General features: G+C 42.2%; 7 non-coding genes and 2 pseudogenes across 7 annotated transcripts; all 9 read left to right on the forward strand.

Moving 5' to 3' along the window:
* Window positions 1-150: 150 nt before the first annotated feature.
* LOC141230880 (U2 spliceosomal RNA) lies at window positions 151-341 on the forward strand. The gene has a single exon (XR_012297329.1). It is a non-coding gene; the product is annotated as a U2 spliceosomal RNA (small nuclear RNA).
* Window positions 342-1,456: 1,115 nt separating this feature from the next.
* On the forward strand, window positions 1,457-1,647 carry LOC141230132 (U2 spliceosomal RNA). Its single transcript, XR_012296688.1, has one exon. It is a non-coding gene; the product is annotated as a U2 spliceosomal RNA (small nuclear RNA).
* Window positions 1,648-8,030: 6,383 nt separating this feature from the next.
* On the forward strand, window positions 8,031-8,245 carry LOC141230329 (U2 spliceosomal RNA; annotated as a pseudogene).
* A 1,115-nt stretch (window positions 8,246-9,360) lies between these two features.
* LOC141230415 (U2 spliceosomal RNA) lies at window positions 9,361-9,476 on the forward strand (annotated as a pseudogene).
* Window positions 9,477-10,000: 524 nt separating this feature from the next.
* Window positions 10,001-10,182, forward strand: LOC141230280 (U2 spliceosomal RNA). The gene has a single exon (XR_012296832.1). It is a non-coding gene; the product is annotated as a U2 spliceosomal RNA (small nuclear RNA).
* Window positions 10,183-11,297: 1,115 nt separating this feature from the next.
* On the forward strand, window positions 11,298-11,488 carry LOC141230893 (U2 spliceosomal RNA). Its single transcript, XR_012297341.1, has one exon. It is a non-coding gene; the product is annotated as a U2 spliceosomal RNA (small nuclear RNA).
* Window positions 11,489-12,603: 1,115 nt separating this feature from the next.
* On the forward strand, window positions 12,604-12,794 carry LOC141230904 (U2 spliceosomal RNA). The gene has a single exon (XR_012297352.1). It is a non-coding gene; the product is annotated as a U2 spliceosomal RNA (small nuclear RNA).
* A 1,115-nt stretch (window positions 12,795-13,909) lies between these two features.
* On the forward strand, window positions 13,910-14,100 carry LOC141230915 (U2 spliceosomal RNA). The gene has a single exon (XR_012297363.1). It is a non-coding gene; the product is annotated as a U2 spliceosomal RNA (small nuclear RNA).
* Window positions 14,101-15,215: 1,115 nt separating this feature from the next.
* On the forward strand, window positions 15,216-15,406 carry LOC141230927 (U2 spliceosomal RNA). The gene has a single exon (XR_012297374.1). It is a non-coding gene; the product is annotated as a U2 spliceosomal RNA (small nuclear RNA).
* Window positions 15,407-15,591: the final 185 nt, after the last annotated feature.

The raw sequence follows: 15,591 nt of genomic DNA on the forward strand, positions 1-15,591 counted from the left end.
ATTGCAGCAGCAGCAAGCCGAAAAGTGCAGGCATGTAAGGGATCTAGAGGTTGACAACATGTCTTCTTAACGGGAGTCCAGGAGCTCATCTCCACAAATGGACTTTTCAGGATCCTTGGGTGGCTCCGTAGTTTGAAACCAATTCTGGTTATCGCTTCTCGGCCTTTTGGCTAAGATCAAGTGTAGTATCTGTTCTTATCAGTTTAATATCTGATACGTCCCCTATCTGGGGACCATATATTAAATGGATTTTTAGAACAGGGAGATGGAAAAAGAGCTTGCTCTGTCCACTCCACGCATTGACCTGGTATTGCAGTATCTCCAGGACCGGTGCACCCCTTCTTTAATGCAGTTTCTAAAATCAGAAAGAATTGAATTCAATGTTTTTTGTTCATTTTGCTTGTTTGTCGGATTTTGGGATGGACTCTTTGGCTTTGCTTTTCTTCTCCTCATTGGATTTTTCATGTTCAAAGTTGCAGAAGCCAGATTACAAGCTCATTTTGGTTCAACTTCAGCAACTGTGTATTGCATTGCCATGTAATGTGATGCAATGCTATCTTTCTAGCTCTCCCTTTTTACTTCCTTTTGGATAAACAGACATATTAGGCAAGCATTTTGGAGCTTTCACCTAAATAACTACAGGTGGTGAGATAAGCTGCACAATATAATTGACCTTTCAGTATATTGTTGCACACACACCATCTATTTAGCAAATGCCCTTGTTATCAACAGCAGCCTTTTAAACTCACCTGAGCTAACAGGTATGTGCGCTGGTTACTCTGCTGCGCTTAAAATTTCTTTTTTGGTTTGCTACAATGCCTTTTCTGAAACGTTGTCTCCTTCTGCTGGAACACTGACTTCTTTCATTTAATGCCTGCAGACTATAAAAGAGAACCCAACCCAAAAAGTTTGGTTGATTAGTCTGTGGCATTCTGTTAAACTGTTGCTTATGGCGGTCTCTGTGAGCTTCTCAGCGACATTCAGCCAGCCAGGTATCCTGCCTGCAGTAGATGGAATGTGGCAATGGAACGCTGGCTGCGCGTGTCATAATAGGCTCTGAGCCTTTATATACCTGTGCACAGCAGCAGCCACCTTCAGTCTGCTGCTGGACAGCCAGCAGCAGCAGCAGCAGGAGAGGTATGTAATCAGGAGCCCTCCTGCTAAGGGTAGACAGCTGCTCGTTCCACCCCACCCCCCGCCTTAATTGGTTCTCCTCCCTTCCAACGGTGTTGAGGCGGGTGGGAACAGCAGGGGGTGAAGGTGCTGTGTTTAAAGAGGTGGAGTTATGCAGATCTAAAACGCGTGGATTGCAGCAGCAGCAAGCCGAAAAGTGCAGGCATGTAAGGGATCTAGAGGTTGACAACATGTCTTCTTAACGGGAGTCCAGGAGCTCATCTCCACAAATGGACTTTTCAGGATCCTTGGGTGGCTCCGTAGTTTGAAACCAATTCTGGTTATCGCTTCTCGGCCTTTTGGCTAAGATCAAGTGTAGTATCTGTTCTTATCAGTTTAATATCTGATACGTCCCCTATCTGGGGACCATATATTAAATGGATTTTTAGAACAGGGAGATGGAAAAAGAGCTTGCTCTGTCCACTCCACGCATTGACCTGGTATTGCAGTATCTCCAGGACCAGTGCACCCCTTCTTTAATGCAGTTTCTAAAATCAGAAAGAATTGAATTCAATGTTTTTTGTTCATTTTGCTTGTTTGTCGGATTTTGGGATGGACTCTTTGGCTTTGCTTTTCTTCTCCTCATTGGATTTTTCATGTTCAAAGTTGCAGAAGCCAGATTACAAGCTCATTTTGGTTCAACTTCAGCAACTGTGCATTGCATTGCCATGTAATGTGATGCAATGCTATCTTTCTAGCTCTCCCTTTTTACTTCCTTTTGGATAAACAGACATATTAGGCAAGCATTTTGGAGCTTTCACCTAAATAACTACAGGTGGTGAGATAAGCTGCACAATATAATTGACCTTTCAGTATATTGTTGCACACACACCATCTATTTAGCAAATGCCCTTGTTATCAACAGCAGCCTTTTAAACTCACCTGAGCTAACAGGTATGTGCGCTGGTTACTCTGCTGCGCTTAAAATTTCTTTTTTGGTTTGCTACAATGCCTTTTCTGAAACGTTGTCTCCTTCTGCTGGAACACTGACTTCTTTCATTTAATGCCTGCAGACTATAAAAGAGAACCCAACCCAAAAAGTTTGGTTGATTAGTCTGTGGCATTCTGTTAAACTGTTGCTTATGGCGGTCTCTGTGAGCTTCTCAGCGACATTCAGCCAGCCAGGTATCCTGCCTGCAGTAGATGGAATGTGGCAATGGAACGCTGGCTGCGCGTGTCATAATAGGCTCTGAGCCTTTATATACCTGTGCACAGCAGCAGCCACCTTCAGTCTGCTGCTGGACAGCCAGCAGCAGCAGCAGCAGGAGAGGTATGTAATCAGGAGCCCTCCTGCTAAGGGTAGACAGCTGCTCGTTCCACCCCACCCCCCGCCTTAATTGGTTCTCCTCCCTTCCAACGGTGTTGAGGCGGGTGGGAACAGCAGGGGGTGAAGGTGCTGTGTTTAAAGAGGTGGAGTTATGCAGATCTAAAACGCGTGGATTGCAGCAGCAGCAAGCCGAAAAGTGCAGGCATGTAAGGGATCTAGAGGTTGACAACATGTCTTCTTAACGGGAGTCCAGGAGCTCATCTCCACAAATGGACTTTTCAGGATCCTTGGGTGGCTCCGTAGTTTGAAACCAATTCTGGTTATCGCTTCTCGGCCTTTTGGCACGATCTGTAGTGGGTTGTGACATTGGGCTGAAGGTTACTGTGGTGGCAGAACCGATTCTTGGCCTTTGGAGATATCCAGTGCTGCTTTTGGGAATCGGTGCTAAAGCTGCAGTGCCTTTTCTTTACGGAGGACGGTGTGTTGGAGGGAGGACGAACTTCGTGGAGGCTGCGATCCGTGTGTGATATTTTCCTTGGTATCTGGAAAAGAAGAGGAAAATCATGGAGACAAGGAGAAACCCTGGAGGAAGGAAGGAGAATCAAGCAAGCAACCCGAATGATTATTTCTCGGAGGAGCATCCGCTGAAGGACACCATCAGGTTCGTGGTTGCTCCTGACCACCGGCAGGTGAAAGATTCTCAATTTATTTTCAATGTTATTTGTAAGCTCTTGAAGATCGACAAGGAGCATCTTTTTTGCTTTCAATCTTTTTTTTCTCGAGGACTTTATGATGTTACGCTTAATAAAGCCTCGCAGTGTGAAAGTGCCTACGCTCTTTATGAAGTAAATAAAGAGAAGGTAGAGCTGGAGGGGGTGAAAGTAATCCCCTCTTTTCAGTTTTCAATGAAAGTACTGACGATTCATTTGTTTAGTCCATTTATTACAGACTCTGAGGTTGAAAGTTACCTATCAATGTATTGTGACAAAATCATCCCTAAGAGACGCGGGGAAACACAGTTTGGAGTGTGGAACGGGAAACGTGTGTATGTGGTATCATTTAGGAAGAACCCGAATGAGGAGGGGGGCGTGTCCAGACCTCCGCCGCAGGTTTATATCAACCATAGCCGCGGTTATTTATTCTTCCCAGGGATGCCACACTACTGCCGTGTGTGTAAAAAATATGGACATCTGGATGCAGAATGTAACAAGTGTTTTAGTTGCATGGGTACTCCTCACCAGATGGATGAGTGCCCTAAAAATAAGAAAAAGGATGTAGAGGAGATGGACACATCGCCTGAAGAACAGCAACAAGAAGCTAAAGACGATGTGGAAGCAGGCATTGCTGCTGAAGAGGAAAAAGGGGAAGAGGAGAAAGAAAGGAGTGAGAAGGAGGAGACAGAAAGAAAGAGAAAAGAGGAAGAGGAGGGACGGGCAATGAAGGAGAAGAAGAAGGAGGAACGGGTTAAAAAATCACAAGAAGAAGAGGAAAGGAAGTTGGAAGAAAGGAAGAGAAAGAAGGAAGAGGAAAAACAGAAGAGGATAGAGGACATAGAAAAAAGGGCCATGGAGATAAAGAAACAGATGGAAAGGAAAAAGAGAGAAGAGCAGAAGAAAGAAGATAAGAAGAAAGAAGATAAGAATGAAAAGAAGAAGATAGAAGAACAGAAGAAAGAAGATCAGAAGAGAGAAGAGAAGAGTCAAATGTTGCAAGAAATTTCTCCACTAAGTAAAGGGAGTAGTTGTGGAGGGGAAAGTGATATTCCAGAAGTAGTGGAGTCCACTCCTACTAATTCCCTGTCGCAGAGCTTACCTTGCGCGCAGGTACAAATGGACTGCACAGAAAAATCTCTAAAAAGAAGTGTGGATAGAAGTGATAATGAAGGAATACCATGTGGTGGGAAAGTAAAGGCATTAGAAGCAACAAGTCTGCTGGGGAGTGTGTCATCTTCGGATGTATCAGATCTGGAGGTAGACCCATCTTCTCCGGCAGTAGAGAATGAGGGCGGAGGGAAGAGCCCTGCACTAAATGTTAGAAGATGATCCGCTCAATGTCCTTGAATGTTCAGGGGTTTAACGACCTATATAAGAGAACTGCTTTATATGATTTTTTAAATAATGAAAATATTGATTTTATCTTTCTACAAGAATGTAATTTGACAAAAAAAATAAGCTATGAATATTTACAGGGTATATGGAAGGGTAACTTATGCTTTTCTGGTGGGAACGAGTCAAAAAGTGATGGTGTGGGGTTTTTATGCTCTAAAGATTGGGAGATTGTAAATTATGAAGAGATATACCCTGGGAGGATTTTAAGAATTGATGTGCAGAAAAATGGGAAGAAAGTGAGGTGTTTTAATGTGTATGCAAATGCAGAAAAAGCCTTGAGATTACATTTGTTTGAACTGTTGCAGCTGTTTTTACCTGGAGTAGATCCATTAGTTTTAGGTGGGGATTTTAATTGTCATTTAAAAAATGTAAAAGATGGGTCAGCTTCATGTCTTAGAAATATTTTAGCAGCTTTTAATCTTAAAGATACATGGGCATTAGATGGACAAAAAAAGGAGCATGAAGTCACTTGGGTGGGGAGAGGTGTTTCATCCAGAATAGATTATATTTTTATATCTCAAGCCCTAACATGCTCAGGTTTTAAAACGCATTCAACACCTTTTTCAGATCATAAAATAATAGAATGTAGTTTTAAAATAGAATCAGATGTGGATAAAAGACCGTCACACTGGAAATTTAATGTATCCCTACTACAAGACGAGGTGGTTATGGAAGGTTTTAAAAAGCTGTATGAAAAACTGAAGCTAAAAAAAACGTTTTTTAAATCTATTTTTAATTGGTGGGATTTTGTCAAGAAGGAGGTAAAAATATTTTTTATTAAAGAAGGAAAGAAGAAAGCTGCTGCAAAACGTATTTTTTATAATGATCTTAATGCTAAACTGCAATGTTTTTTTCACCTCGAAAATAACGGATGTGATATGGAGGAGGCGATCCGAACAACAAAAGAAAAGATCCAAAACTGCCTGAAAGAAAAAGGTAAAGAAATTATTTTTAATTCCCGAGTAAAAGTTTTAGACGAGGATGAAAAATGCACAAAATTCTTTTTTAAAAAAATATGTGACAAGAAGGATTATATGAAGGTTTTGGAAGGAGAAACAAGTTTGGAGGGGAAGAAGATGAAAGCAAAAGAATTTTATGATGATTTATTTTCTGTTAAAAACACGGATGTGTCTCTAAAAAAACATTTTTTAGAAGGACTGGAAAAAAATTTTAATGCGGATGATAAATCTTTTTTAATAGGGAATTTTACTAAAGAGGAAGTTTTTAATACAATTAATACGCTACAAAATAACAAAACGCCGGGAGCAGATGGACTACCTGTTGAATTTTACAAGTGTTTATGGGAGATCATGGGTGAGGATTTTTATGAAGTAATTTTAGAAGCAGAAGCATCTTTTAGTGTCCCAGAGTCGTGGTGGGAGGGTCTTATTGTTTTATTATTTAAGAAAGGAAATAAAGAACTGATTAAAAATTGGAGACCAATAACCCTTTTAAATACGGACTGTAAGGTATATGCAAAGTTACTAGCAAATAGATTAAAAAAGGTAATCGGCTCAGTAATAGAAGTGGATCAGACGTGTGCAGTGCCAAATCGGAGAATCAGCGACTCATTGATTTTAATCAGGGATGTTTTATGGGATGTTTTAGACAGAAAACAAAAGCTTGCTCTAATTACTTTGGATTTTGAAAAAGCGTACGATAGAGTTGCCCATGATTTTTTATTTGCAGTTTTAGAGAAAATGGGATGCCCGGATGTTTTTAGCAAACGTATTAAATCTCTTTACAAATCATGTTTTAGCAAAATATCTATTAATGGTTTTTTATCTGATAATGTAAAAATAAACTGTGGCGTTAAACAGGGGTGTCCCTTATCCCCTATTCTTTTTATTTGTGCAATTGAACCACTTTTAGCAGCTTTTAGGAGAGATAAGGTAATCAATGTTTTTTTTATTCCCGGGAGTTGCAATGAACAAGTTAAAGTGGTGGCATATATGGATGATGTGACGGTTTTAGTTAAAGACACTAGAAGCATGAACAGAGCCATAAGAACAGTGGATTGGTTTGGGGGCGCATCGGGTTTTAAAATTAACATGGAAAAATCTGGTATTTTAACTGTTGGTGATTTTATTGTAGATTCTGAGTGTAAATTAACAAGAATGAATGAAGTAAAAATTTTAGGTATTTATTTCTCAGAGTCAGGTGGTAATGTAAGAAATTGGGAGTCTCTGCTGGAAAGAGTTAAGAAAAAGATTACTTTCTGGCAGTTGAGAGATCTTACCCTGGAAGGAAAAATTTTAATTATTAGACAGGTTTTACTCCCAATGTTTTTATATGTCTCAACAGTTTTTATCCCCCAAAATAATATCATGAAGAGAGTTATTAAGGTATGTTTTAATTTTTTATGGAGATCCAAGATGGAAAGAGTAAAGAGAGAGGAGATATATAAATCAAAGAAAAAAGGTGGGAAAGGTTTTCCGGATATTAGGTCCTTTTTATATGCAAAGTATGTAGCGAACTGTGTATGCACTTTATTAGGACCAGGCTCTAAGCTAAAGTTGTTTTCTATATATAATTTAGGTTTCTATATTAGAAATTATAAATGGTTGGAGATGTCTCTAAATAGGCCTTATAGGTTTTTACCTCCAGGAAATTATATTGTTTTAGGAAAAATTTTAAGAGATTTTAAACTTAAGATGGTCGAAATAAATGTTCTTAAATGCCATAAAAAAATCCTAAAAATCCTGGAAGAGAGAATAGGTATCAGTCCTGTGGAACATTTTTCATTCAAAATTGTGGAAAGAATCTGGATGAATGTAAATTATAGTGTGTTATCTAATGAACACAGGGATTTACTCTGGTGTATAGTAAAAGACTGCCTGCCAACCCGTGAGTTCCAACACAGGCGTGGGTTGGTAAGATCTGAAGTGTGCCCAAGATCCAGGTGTGGGAATAGTGAAACACCCATGCACATCTTCTGGAATTGTAATTTTGCACAGACAATATGGAGGAAAGTGTGCAATATAGTGAGAGCTGTGAGTACTGTTAATTTTTTGGATTTTAACAGAGCATTTTATGGGATGGGGATAAGAGAGGAGGATTTTAAAATTGTATGGATTATTATTGCATGTGTGAAGGCGGCATTGTGGAAAGCAAGGAACATTTTAGTGTTTAAACATAAGGAAGTAACAGTCGACCAGTGTATTAAATTATGTCTAAGTTATTTGTACATGTATTTCTGGAGGGACAAAATGACGCTTGGCAAGGTGAAAGCAAATGAGAAATGGAAACAATGTAAATGGAATGAACTTACCTTGTAAGATTTGATTTTTTGAAAACCTGTGGAAAAACAAAAAAAGAAGAACAAAAACAAACAAAAAAAAATAGCCAAAACTATATAATTTTTTAAAAAAAAAAAAAAGAGGGAAAAAATAAATAAATATATATATATAAAAGAAAAAGAAAATAAAAGATTTGGAGAAGTATTAAAATTGGTAGAATGCACGATAAGGATTTGAGTCTTCTTATCTTTTTGTTGATTCCAAGACTTTGTAATCTGAGTGTAAAAAAAAAAAAAAAAAAAAAATCTGTTCTTATCAGTTTAATATCTGATACGTCCCCTATCTGGGGACCATATATTAAATGGATTTTTAGAACAGGGAGATGGAAAAAGAGCTTGCTCTGTCCACTCCACGCATTGACCTGGTATTGCAGTATCTCCAGGACCGGTGCACCCCTTCTTTAATGCAGTTTCTAAAATCAGAAAGAATTGAATTCAATGTTTTTTGTTCATTTTGCTTGTTTGTCGGATTTTGGGATGGACTCTTTGGCTTTGCTTTTCTTCTCCTCATTGGATTTTTCATGTTCAAAGTTGCAGAAGCCAGATTACAAGCTCATTTTGGTTCAACTTCAGCAACTGTGCATTGCATTGCCATGTAATGTGATGCAATGCTATCTTTCTAGCTCTCCCTTTTTACTTCCTTTTGGATAAACAGACATATTAGGCAAGCATTTTGGAGCTTTCACCTAAATAACTACAGGTGGTGAGATAAGCTGCACAATATAATTGACCTTTCAGTATATTGTTGCACACACACCATCTATTTAGCAAATGCCCTTGTTATCAACAGCAGCCTTTTAAACTCACCTGAGCTAACAGGTATGTGCGCTGGTTACTCTGCTGCGCTTAAAATTTCTTTTTTGGTTTGCTACAATGCCTTTTCTGAAACGTTGTCTCCTTCTGCTGGAACACTGACTTCTTTCATTTAATGCCTGCAGACTATAAAAGAGAACCCAACCCAAAAAGTTTGGTTGATTAGTCTGTGGCATTCTGTTAAACTGTTGCTTATGGCGGTCTCTGTGAGCTTCTCAGCGACATTCAGCCAGCCAGGTATCCTGCCTGCAGTAGATGGAATGTGGCAATGGAACGCTGGCTGCGCGTGTCATAATAGGCTCTGAGCCTTTATATACCTGTGCACAGCAGCAGCCACCTTCAGTCTGCTGCTGGACAGCCAGCAGCAGCAGCAGCAGGAGAGGTATGTAATCAGGAGCCCTCCTGCTAAGGGTAGACAGCTGCTCGTTCCACCCCACCCCCCGCCTTAATTGGTTCTCCTCCCTTCCAACGGTGTTGAGGCGGGTGGGAACAGCAGGGGGTGAAGGTGCTGTGTTTAAAGAGGTGGAGTTATGCAGATCTAAAACGCGTGGATTGCAGCAGCAGCAAGCCGAAAAGTGCAGGCATGTAAGGGATCTAGAGGTTGACAACATGTCTTCTTAACGGGAGTCCAGGAGCTCATCTCCACAAATGGACTTTTCAGGATCCTTGGGTGGCTCCGTAGTTTGAAACCAATTCTGGTTATCGCTTCTCGGCCTTTTGGCTAAGATCAAGTGTAGTATCTTTTGAAAAGGCAGTTTTGTCCTTGGGCTGCCCTAGTAAATTGATGCATATTACACACTGGTTTGGTGCACTTGTTAGTACGCCAGGTGGCTCATAGAGTTATCTGATGGAAAACATGGCCCTCCAGGATCGAAGTCACTAGGCTGGGTAAGTGTGAGGGCTTTGGAGCAATGTGCCCCAGGAGTAGGCGCCCTGGTGGGAGTCCAAGCTTACTGGGACTGGGAACCCCAGAAAGACTTGGCTTCGTAGCACGCCGCACCTTTGCCAATCATACTTTCTGAACAACCCTCCCTATTCCTGGCCTCCGGGCTAGGAAGGGGAATTTTTATAAACCCGGTCGGAGGTCCGGTCAGCTTTGGGCTGAGAAACCAACACAGGCTCCAGCTCCACTAGGGTGGCAGCCTAGATGGAAGCTGGGAGCACGAAAACGGCTCTTCTCCGGCTTCGGCTAGGGAGAGCATCGGAGATCCCTGACCCTCGCTGTGGCCTTCTGGCTCGGAGGGATGGGGATGGTTTATTGGGGACCCTCTCCTCCGGGAAGGGTCCACATGAATCCTCGCCTCGTGCGCTGTTTTGGTGTGACTTCGGTCACATTTTTCAGTGCCTTGGATGCAGCTTCAATCAAAAAATCTGTTCTTATCAGTTTAATATCTGATACGTCCCCTATCTGGGGACCATATATTAAATGGATTTTTAGAACAGGGAGATGGAAAAAGAGCTTGCTCTGTCCACTCCACGCATTGACCTGGTATTGCAGTATCTCCAGGACCGGTGCACCCCTTCTTTAATGCAGTTTCTAAAATCAGAAAGAATTGAATTCAATGTTTGTTGTTCATTTTGCTTGTTTGTCGGATTTTGGGATGGACTCTTTGGCTTTGCTTTTCTTCTCCTCATTGGATTTTTCATGTTCAAAGTTGCAGAAGCCAGATTACAAGCTCATTTTGGTTCAACTTCAGCAACTGTGCATTGCATTGCCATGTAATGTGATGCAATGCTATCTTTCTAGCTCTCCCTTTTTACTTCCTTTTGGATAAACAGACATATTAGGCAAGCATTTTGGAGCTTTCACCTAAATAACTACAGGTGGTGAGATAAGCTGCACAATATAATTGACCTTTCAGTATATTGTTGCACACACACCATCTATTTAGCAAATGCCCTTGTTATCAACAGCAGCCTTTTAAACTCACCTGAGCTAACAGGTATGTGCGCTGGTTACTCTGCTGCGCTTAAAATTTCTTTTTTGGTTTGCTACAATGCCTTTTCTGAAACGTTGTCTCCTTCTGCTGGAACACTGACTTCTTTCATTTAATGCCTGCAGACTATAAAAGAGAACCCAACCCAAAAAGTTTGGTTGATTAGTCTGTGGCATTCTGTTAAACTGTTGCTTATGGCGGTCTCTGTGAGCTTCTCAGCGACATTCAGCCAGCCAGGTATCCTGCCTGCAGTAGATGGAATGTGGCAATGGAACGCTGGCTGCGCGTGTCATAATAGGCTCTGAGCCTTTATATACCTGTGCACAGCAGCAGCCACCTTCAGTCTGCTGCTGGACAGCCAGCAGCAGCAGCAGCAGGAGAGGTATGTAATCAGGAGCCCTCCTGCTAAGGGTAGACAGCTGCTCGTTCCACCCCACCCCCCGCCTTAATTGGTTCTCCTCCCTTCCAACGGTGTTGAGGCGGGTGGGAACAGCAGGGGGTGAAGGTGCTGTGTTTAAAGAGGTGGAGTTATGCAGATCTAAAACGCGTGGATTGCAGCAGCAGCAAGCCGAAAAGTGCAGGCATGTAAGGGATCTAGAGGTTGACAACATGTCTTCTTAACGGGAGTCCAGGAGCTCATCTCCACAAATGGACTTTTCAGGATCCTTGGGTGGCTCCGTAGTTTGAAACCAATTCTGGTTATCGCTTCTCGGCCTTTTGGCTAAGATCAAGTGTAGTATCTGTTCTTATCAGTTTAATATCTGATACGTCCCCTATCTGGGGACCATATATTAAATGGATTTTTAGAACAGGGAGATGGAAAAAGAGCTTGCTCTGTCCACTCCACGCATTGACCTGGTATTGCAGTATCTCCAGGACCGGTGCACCCCTTCTTTAATGCAGTTTCTAAAATCAGAAAGAATTGAATTCAATGTTTTTTGTTCATTTTGCTTGTTTGTCGGATTTTGGGATGGACTCTTTGGCTTTGCTTTTCTTCTCCTCATTGGATTTTTCATGTTCAAAGTTGCAGAAGCCAGATTACAAGCTCATTTTGGTTCAACTTCAGCAACTGTGCATTGCATTGCCATGTAATGTGATGCAATGCTATCTTTCTAGCTCTCCCTTTTTACTTCCTTTTGGATAAACAGACATATTAGGCAAGCATTTTGGAGCTTTCACCTAAATAACTACAGGTGGTGAGATAAGCTGCACAATATAATTGACCTTTCAGTATATTGTTGCACACACACCATCTATTTAGCAAATGCCCTTGTTATCAACAGCAGCCTTTTAAACTCACCTGAGCTAACAGGTATGTGCGCTGGTTACTCTGCTGCGCTTAAAATTTCTTTTTTGGTTTGCTACAATGCCTTTTCTGAAACGTTGTCTCCTTCTGCTGGAACACTGACTTCTTTCATTTAATGCCTGCAGACTATAAAAGAGAACCCAACCCAAAAAGTTTGGTTGATTAGTCTGTGGCATTCTGTTAAACTGTTGCTTATGGCGGTCTCTGTGAGCTTCTCAGCGACATTCAGCCAGCCAGGTATCCTGCCTGCAGTAGATGGAATGTGGCAATGGAACGCTGGCTGCGCGTGTCATAATAGGCTCTGAGCCTTTATATACCTGTGCACAGCAGCAGCCACCTTCAGTCTGCTGCTGGACAGCCAGCAGCAGCAGCAGCAGGAGAGGTATGTAATCAGGAGCCCTCCTGCTAAGGGTAGACAGCTGCTCGTTCCACCCCACCCCCCGCCTTAATTGGTTCTCCTCCCTTCCAACGGTGTTGAGGCGGGTGGGAACAGCAGGGGGTGAAGGTGCTGTGTTTAAAGAGGTGGAGTTATGCAGATCTAAAACGCGTGGATTGCAGCAGCAGCAAGCCGAAAAGTGCAGGCATGTAAGGGATCTAGAGGTTGACAACATGTCTTCTTAACGGGAGTCCAGGAGCTCATCTCCACAAATGGACTTTTCAGGATCCTTGGGTGGCTCCGTAGTTTGAAACCAATTCTGGTTATCGCTTCTCGGCCTTTTGGCTAAGATCAAGTGTAGTATCTGTTCTTATCAGTTTAATATCTGATACGTCCCCTATCTGGGGACCATATATTAAATGGATTTTTAGAACAGGGAGATGGAAAAAGAGCTTGCTCTGTCCACTCCACGCATTGACCTGGTATTGCAGTATCTCCAGGACCGGTGCACCCCTTCTTTAATGCAGTTTCTAAAATCAGAAAGAATTGAATTCAATGTTTTTTGTTCATTTTGCTTGTTTGTCGGATTTTGGGATGGACTCTTTGGCTTTGCTTTTCTTCTCCTCATTGGATTTTTCATGTTCAAAGTTGCAGAAGCCAGATTACAAGCTCATTTTGGTTCAACTTCAGCAACTGTGCATTGCATTGCCATGTAATGTGATGCAATGCTATCTTTCTAGCTCTCCCTTTTTACTTCCTTTTGGATAAACAGACATATTAGGCAAGCATTTTGGAGCTTTCACCTAAATAACTACAGGTGGTGAGATAAGCTGCACAATATAATTGACCTTTCAGTATATTGTTGCACACACACCATCTATTTAGCAAATGCCCTTGTTATCAACAGCAGCCTTTTAAACTCACCTGAGCTAACAGGTATGTGCGCTGGTTACTCTGCTGCGCTTAAAATTTCTTTTTTGGTTTGCTACAATGCCTTTTCTGAAACGTTGTCTCCTTCTGCTGGAACACTGACTTCTTTCATTTAATGCCTGCAGACTATAAAAGAGAACCCAACCCAAAAAGTTTGGTTGATTAGTCTGTGGCATTCTGTTAAACTGTTGCTTATGGCGGTCTCTGTCAGCTTCTCAGCGACATTCAGCCAGCCAGGTATCCTGCCTGCAGTAGATGGAATGTGGCAATGGAACGCTGGCTGCGCGTGTCATAATAGGCTCTGAGCCTTTATATACCTGTGCACAGCAGCAGCCACCTTCAGTCTGCTGCTGGACAGCCAGCAGCAGCAGCAGCAGGAGAGGTATGTAATCAGGAGCCCTCCTGCTAAGGGTAGACAGCTGCTCGTTCCACCCCACCCCCCGCCTTAATTGGTTCTCCTCCCTTCCAACGGTGTTGAGGCGGGTGGGAACAGCAGGGGGTGAAGGTGCTGTGTTTAAAGAGGTGGAGTTATGCAGATCTAAAACGCGTGGATTGCAGCAGCAGCAAGCAGAAAAGTGCAGGCATGTAAGGGATCTAGAGGTTGACAACATGTCTTCTTAACGGGAGTCCAGGAGCTCATCTCCACAAATGGACTTTTCAGGATCCTTGGGTGGCTCCGTAGTTTGAAACCAATTCTGGTTATCGCTTCTCGGCCTTTTGGCTAAGATCAAGTGTAGTATCTGTTCTTATCAGTTTAATATCTGATACGTCCCCTATCTGGGGACCATATATTAAATGGATTTTTAGAACAGGGAGATGGAAAAAGAGCTTGCTCTGTCCACTCCACGCATTGACCTGGTATTGCAGTATCTCCAGGACCGGTGCACCCCTTCTTTAATGCAGTTTCTAAAATCAGAAAGAATTGAATTCAATGTTTTTTGTTCATTTTGCTTGTTTGTCGGATTTTGGGATGGACTCTTTGGCTTTGCTTTTCTTCTCCTCATTGGATTTTTCATGTTCAAAGTTGCAGAAGCCAGATTACAAGCTCATTTTGGTTCAACTTCAGCAACTGTGCATTGCATTGCCATGTAATGTGATGCAATGCTATCTTTCTAGCTCTCCCTTTTTACTTCCTTTTGGATAAACAGACATATTAGGCAAGCATTTTGGAGCTTTCACCTAAATAACTACAGGTGGTGAGATAAGCTGCACAATATAATTGACCTTTCAGTATATTGTTGCACACACACCATCTATTTAGCAAATGCCCTTGTTATCAACAGCAGCCTTTTAAACTCACCTGAGCTAACAGGTATGTGCGCTGGTTACTCTGCTGCGCTTAAAATTTCTTTTTTGGTTTGCTACAATGCCTTTTCTGAAACGTTGTCTCCTTCTGCTGGAACACTGACTTCTTTCATTTAATGCCTGCAGACTATAAAAGAGAACCCAACCCAAAAAGTTTGGTTGATTAGTCTGTGGCATTCTGTTAAACTGTTGCTTATGGCGGTCTCTGTGAGCTTCTCAGCGACATTAAGCCAGCCAGGTATCCTGCCTGCAGTAGATGGAATGTGGCAATGGAACGCTGGCTGCGCGTGTCATAATAGGCTCTGAGCCTTTATATACCTGTGCACAGCAGCAGCCACCTTCAGTCTGCTGCTGGACAGCCAGCAGCAGCAGCAGCAGGAGAGGTATGTAATCAGGAGCCCTCCTGCTAAGGGTAGACAGCTGCTCGTTCCACCCCACCCCCCGCCTTAATTGGTTCTCCTCCCTTCCAACGGTGTTGAGGCGGGTGGGAACAGCAGGGGGTGAAGGTGCTGTGTTTAAAGAGGTGGAGTTATGCAGATCTAAAACGCGTGGATTGCAGCAGCAGCAAGCCGAAAAGTGCAGGCATGTAAGGGATCTAGAGGTTGACAACATGTCTTCTTAACGGGAGTCCAGGAGCTCATCTCCACAAATGGACTTTTCAGGATCCTTGGGTGGCTCCGTAGTTTGAAACCAATTCTGGTTATCGCTTCTCGGCCTTTTGGCTAAGATCAAGTGTAGTATCTGTTCTTATCAGTTTAATATCTGATACGTCCCCTATCTGGGGACCATATATTAAATGGATTTTTAGAACAGGGAGATGGAAAAAGAGCTTGCTCTGTCCACTCCACGCATTGACCTGGTATTGCAGTATCTCCAGGACCGGTGCACCCCTTCTTTAATGCAGTTTCTAAAATCAGAAAGAATTGAATTCAATGTTTTTTGTTCATTTTGCTTGTTTGTCGGATTTTGGGATGGACTCTTTGGCTTTGCTTTTCTTCTCCTCATTGGATTTTTCATGTTCAAAGTTGCAGAAGCCAGATTACAAGCTCATTTTGGTTCAACTTCAGCAACTGTGCAT

This window comes from Phyllobates terribilis, unplaced genomic scaffold (genome assembly GCF_046119375.1).
Source record: "Phyllobates terribilis strain yellow unplaced genomic scaffold, ASM4611937v1 Scaffold_499__1_contigs__length_1316695, whole genome shotgun sequence".
Taxonomy (NCBI): Eukaryota; Metazoa; Chordata; class Amphibia; order Anura; family Dendrobatidae; genus Phyllobates; species Phyllobates terribilis.